The following is a 6,145-nucleotide window of genomic DNA, read 5'->3' as shown; positions in this document are numbered from 1 at the left end:
TGAAAATTATTTTGAAAAAGATGTGGTTGAAAAGATATGATTGAGAAGATATGATTGAAAAACAATTTAAAAAGATTTGATTTTGAAGATTAAAGTTGGTTACTTGACTAACAAGAAACTAAAAGATATGATTTTTAAAATTTAAGAATTGAACCTTTCTTAATAGGCAAGTAACAACTTGAGATTTTTGAATCAATCATATTAAATATTAGCATTAATTTTGAAAATATGAAATAAAAATAAGAAAAATATTTTGAAAATCATTTTGGAATTTTCAAAAATATTTAAAAAAATTGAAAAATATGTGATTTGAAAAAGATATGATGTGAAAAAGATTTGATTTTGAAAAATTTTGAAGATTTGAAAAAGATTTGAATTGAAAACAAAATCTCCCCTCCTGTGCCATCATGGCGTTAAACGCTCAGAATGGTATCTGTTCTGGCGTTTAATGCCCAGAATTGTATCCATTCTGGCGTTTAACACCCAAAATACTACCCTTTTGGGCGTTTAACGCCCAGCTAGGTACCCTGGCTGGCGTTTAAACGCCAGTTTTCCTTCCTCACTGGGTATTTTGAACGCCCAGCTTTTTCTCTGTAATTCCTCTGCTGTATGTTCTAAATCTTCAATTCTCTGTATTATTGACTTGAAAAGACATACTTTTGAAAAAAAAATTTGAATTTTTAATGATGATAAAGAAAAACAACAGAATGATACTAAACATGGAAAATTAAGATCAAAACAAATAATTCATGCAAGACACCAAACTTAGAAGTTTGTGTACTAGGGACAATAACAATTTGAAAATGCATATGAGAAATAACAAAAGACACCAAACAGAATAGTTTAAAGATCAGACCAACGAAAATCATCAAGAATAGCTTGAAGATCAACAAAGAACATTATGCATAAGATTTCGAAAAATGCAAGAGAAAGAAAAACATGCAATTGACACCAAACTTAAAATCTGACACTAGACTCAAACAAAAAACACAAATTATTTTTTATTTTTAAAATTTTATAAAAAAATTTCGAAAATTATTTGGAAAAAGAAAATAAGGAATTCAAAATTCTTAATGAGAATTCCAGGAATCATGCAATGTTAGTCTAAAACTCCGGTCCAAGAATTAGACATGGCTTATTAGCCAGCCAAGCTTTCAGGGAAAGCTTCGGTCCAAAACATTAGACATGGCCAATGGCCAGCCAAGCTTTAGCAGTTCATTGCATTCAACAACAAGGTTAATAGAAATCAACAAGCTCTTGTGATAATAAGTTGAAACATCGGTCCAAAAGATTAAACATGGCTTCACAGCCAGCCAGACTTCAACAAATCATCATGAAACTCTAGAATTCATTCTTAAAAATTCTAAAAAAAAAAATTTGAAAATAAAAAAATGAAAGCTTAAAATAAAATAAAATTACCTAATTTGAGCAACTAGATGAACCGTCAGTTGTCCAAACTCGAACAATCCCTGGCAATGGCGCCAAAAACTCGGTGCACGAAATTGTGATCTCAACGGCGCCAAAAACTTGGTACACACTTTCATAATCTCAATTCTTTTTTCACAACTCCGCACAACTAACCAGCAAGTGCACTGGGTCGTCCAAGTAATAAACCTTACGTGAGTAAGGGTCGATCCCACGGAGATTGTCGGCTTGAAGCAATCTATGGTCATCTTGTAAATCTCAGTCAGGTAGATTCAAATGGTTATGAGGTTTTGATAATTAAATATAAATAAAATATAAAATAAAGATAGAAATACTTATGTAATTCATTGGTGGGATTTCAGATAAGCGTATGGAGATGCTTTGTTCCTTCTGAATCTCTGCTTTCCTACTGTCTTCATTCAATCATTCATACTCCTTTCCATGGCAAGCTGTATGTTGGAGGATCACCGTTGTCAATGGCTACCGTCCGTCCTCTCAGTGAAAATAGTCCAAATGCACTATCACCGTACGGCTAATCATCTGTCGGTTCTCACTCATGTTGGAATAGGATCCATTGATCCTTTTGCGTCTATCACTACACCCAACACTCGCGAGTTTGAAGCTCGTCACAGTCATCCCTTCCCAGATCCTACTCGGAATACCACAGACAAGGTTTAGACTTTCCGGATCTCAGGAATGGCCGCCAATAATTCTAGCTTATACCACGAAGACTCTGATCGTGAACCAGGAGGCTAAGAGATATGCATTCAAGCTCGTTTTCATGTAGAACGGAAGTGGTTGTCAGGCACGCGTTCATAGGTGAGAATGGTGATGAGTGTCACATAATCATCACATTCATCATGTTCTTGGGTGTGAATGAATATCTTAGAATAAGAATAAGTTTGAATTGAATAGAAAAATAATAGTACTTTGCATTATTTCATGAGGAACAGCAGAGCTCCACACCTTAATCTATGAGGTGTAGAAACTCCACCATTGAAAATACATAAGTGATGAAGGTCCAGGAATGGCCGTGAGGCCAGCCTCCAAATGTGTACAATGATAAAAGGCTAAGGACTAAATGTCCAAAGATGGTCAAAAGACATTAAAATAAATCTCTAAAAGTAGTTTTTATACTAAACTAGTAGCTAGGGTTAACAGAAATGAGTAAATGATGCAGAAATCCACTTCCGGGCCCACTTAATGTGTGCTTGGGCTGAGCATTGAAGCTTTCACATGTAGAGACTTTTCTTGGAGTTAAACGCCAGCTTTGGTGCCAGTTTCGACGTTTAACTCCAGCTTGTAACTCCGTTCTAGCGTTTAACGCCAGAATAGGGCAGGAAGTTGGCGTTTAAACGCCAGTTTGTGTCATCAAAACTCGGGCAAAGTATGGACTATTATATATTGCTGGAAAGCCCAGGATGTCTACTTTCCAAAAAAATTGAGAGCGGGCCAATTGGGTTTCTGTAGCTCCAGAAAATCCATTTTGAGTGTAGGGAGGTCAGAATCCAACAGCATCTGCAGTCCTTTTTCAGCCTCTGAATCAGATTTTTGCTCAGATCCTTCAATTTCAGCCAGAAAATACTTGAAATCATAGAAAAATACACAAACTCATAGTAAAGTCCAGAAATGTGAATTTTGCATAAAAACTAATAAAAATATACTAAAAAGTAGCTAGATCTTATTAAAAATTACCTAAAGCAATGCCAAAAAGCGTATAAATTATCTGCTCATCACTTTCTCTTCATCATATTCTTCTTCGTCAGCACCTTTTAGGCTATGTAGAGCATAGCCTCCAACACCAAACTCAGAATGATTGCTTGTCCTCAAGTAACAAAGAAAAGAAGAAATAATGGTGATAGAAATAGGTATAAACAAGATTATCAAGTAAAAAATCAAGTAATGCAAAAGCTTATTCAATTAAAAGAAAAAAAATCAAAATAGAATGAAATAGAAGCAAAAATAAAGTAACATAATGGGGTTGATAATGTGTTTGCATGGTGAATGTGGCAACACGAAACTTAATTTGATACTATCCTTGTGAAACTAGGACAAGTACCCAGTGGGATGCAAATTTGGTGTGGCATACCAAACTTAGTCCATGAAAACATATGCAACCTTAAACAAAACAATAAAGAGGGATGAAAAGAAAATACCAAATGTTGGGTTATATCCCAACAAGTACTTCTTTAACGTCACTAGCTTGACGGTTGTTCCTTGCTTAGGTGGAGGTTGATAGTGCTTCATCTCTTCCCCTCTCACTTTGAATCTCCTTCCTGTGCCTTCATAGAATAGCTCAAGATGCTCAAGAGAAAGAACTTTACTCACTATATATGATGACAAGGGGTGGTGAGATAACACCACTTTATCCCCGGGTGAAAAGTCTTTAGTAAGAATTTTCTTATTCCTCCACCCTCTAGGCACTTTCTTCTTGGGAGCTTCCTCTTTATTTGATGCACATCCAACACCAAGCTTAGGGTTGACATTAGGGGATTTATTGATTGTAAAGGGAGGCTCTGGTTGCATGTTCCTGTTACTTTCAATTGAAATTCCAACTTGCTGTACCTCCTCCTTTTCTTCTTTTCTTCCTATGCATGAAAGAGGCGTCTCTAGTAGTGATTCATCAGGTTCTTCTTTCAATTTTAGATTTTTTTTTTCAATCTTCATACAAGTCTCCTCCTCTCTTGCATGATGCATGATTTTGAAAACATGAAAAACTTAAGGCTCATCATGCACTCTCAACATTAATTCACCCTTTTCAACATCAATAAGGGCTATTCTAGTGGCTAGGAAAGGTCTCCCTAGGATGATGGAGGCATGTTCATCTTCCTCTATGTCAAGAATAACAAAATCTATCGGGAGGAATAATTTTTCCACTTTGATCAAGACATTCTCAACTATTCCATTTGCAAGCTTCATTGATTTGTCAGCAAGTTGTAGAGCTATTTTTGTGGGTTTCAACTCTTGAATTTGTAACCTCTTCATCATGGATAAAGGCATCAAATTAATACTTGTCCCCAAATCACATAATGCTCTCTCAAAGGTGGTATTTCCAATGATGTAGAGAATTTGAAAACTCCCTGGATATTTCTTTTTTGTTGGCAACTTCCTTTGAATAATTGCACTACACTCCTTAGTCATCTCCACTGTTTGGCCACCCTTAAAGGATCTTTTCTTGGACAATAATTCCTTCATGAATTTAACATATAAGGACATTTGCTCAAGTTCGTCTGTGAAGGGAATATTCATATGTAGTGTCTTGGATATCTCCAAAAATTTAGAGTATTACTTTTCCTTGTTCTCTCTAGAGCCTTTGAGGATATGGAATCCTACGCTTGTACTCTTGCACTTGGACCTTCTCTTTGGATGTATCTTTTGAAGCTTGAATTTTTTGGTCCTCTGGAGTGGGTTGTACGTGCTCTATTAGAGGGATAATGTCCTCTGGAGCCTGTTTCCTTTGAATTGTCGTGGAGTCCTCCTTCCTGGTTTCTCTTTCCACTTTTCCACTTCTCAAATAAATGGCCATGTACTCCACCCTTAGGTTTGGAATTGTGTCACTTGGGAGTATTTGAGTGGGTTTGGCTAGTTGTTGAGTAATTTGGCCTAGTTGCACCTCCAAATTTTTAATTAAAGCACCTTGCTCCTGGAAGTTGATTCTTGTTTCCTCCAGGAATGAGAGTGTAACTTGAGAGAGTTTTTTCATAGCAAGCTCAAGATTAGTAAACCTTGAGGGTTTTGAGATGGTTGGGTGGGGGTGGAAGTTGGTGAGAGTGATTTTGAGGATGGTTATTTGGGTTTTGATTTTGAGAATTAAAAGTGTTTTGCTGGGAGTTGAAGTGGGTGGATAGATGGCTATTGTTGAAATTATGGTGCCTCTGTCCTTAATTTTCTCACCTAAAATTTGGGTGATTTCTCCATCCAGGGTTATATGTCTTAGAGAAGGGACCATTATGAGGCGGCTTTGGAGGATTATCCATGTAATTCACTTACTCCAGGGAAGAATATCCATACTCCATGCCTTCATCTTGAGATGATCCATTACCTACACCATAGGAATTCTCTTAAGAGCTCATTGCTGAGACTTGCATTCCTCCTAAGTATTGAGTAATTGTATTTATTTGTTGAGACAAGACTTTATTCTCAGCCAAGATGGTATCCAAAGCATCTAACTTCATTACTCTTTTTCTTATTGATCTTTTAAAGGAATAGAGGTATTGATTGTTGGCTACCATCTCAATCAACTCTAGTGCTGCATCAATAGTCTTCTTCATATGTAAAGAGCCTCCAGTCGAATTATCCAATGAAACCCGAGAGGCGAGGGTGATCCCATCATAAAATATTTGGATTTGGATCCAATTTGCAAATATATCCAGAGGGCACTTCCTGGGCATCTCTTTGTACCTCTCCCAAGCTTCATAGAAGGACTCTCCTTCATGCTATCTAAAGGTTTAAACATTAGTTCTAAGCTTAGTCAGCCTTTAAGATGGGAATAACTTGTTAGGAACTTAGTGACCAAGTCCTCCCATGTGGCTATGCTCTCCTTGTGCTGATTATCTAGCCACTGCTTAGCCCAGTCTCTCACAGCAAAAAGAAAGAGCAACAATCGATAAACCTCAGCCGGGACACCATTTGTCTTGATAGTGTCACAAATTTGTAAAAAATTAGAGATAAATAAATTCGAATCTTCTTGTGGACTCCCACTAAACTGACAATTTTGTTG

The 6,145-nt window shown here is 36.6% G+C and overlaps 1 non-coding gene across 1 annotated transcript; it reads left to right on the top strand.

The window, feature by feature from the left end:
• Positions 1-5,787: 5,787 nt before the first annotated feature.
• LOC112725088 (small nucleolar RNA R71) lies at positions 5,788-5,894 on the top strand. The gene has a single exon (XR_003164217.1). It is a non-coding gene; the product is annotated as a small nucleolar RNA R71 (small nucleolar RNA).
• The last annotated feature ends 251 nt before the right edge of the window (positions 5,895-6,145 follow it).

Source organism: Arachis hypogaea, chromosome 11, assembly GCF_003086295.3.
Source record: "Arachis hypogaea cultivar Tifrunner chromosome 11, arahy.Tifrunner.gnm2.J5K5, whole genome shotgun sequence".
Lineage (NCBI taxonomy): Eukaryota > Viridiplantae > Streptophyta > Magnoliopsida > Fabales > Fabaceae > Arachis > Arachis hypogaea.
The sequence above is the reverse complement of the archived record's forward strand: the minus strand, read 5'-3'. Positions and strand labels throughout refer to the sequence as shown.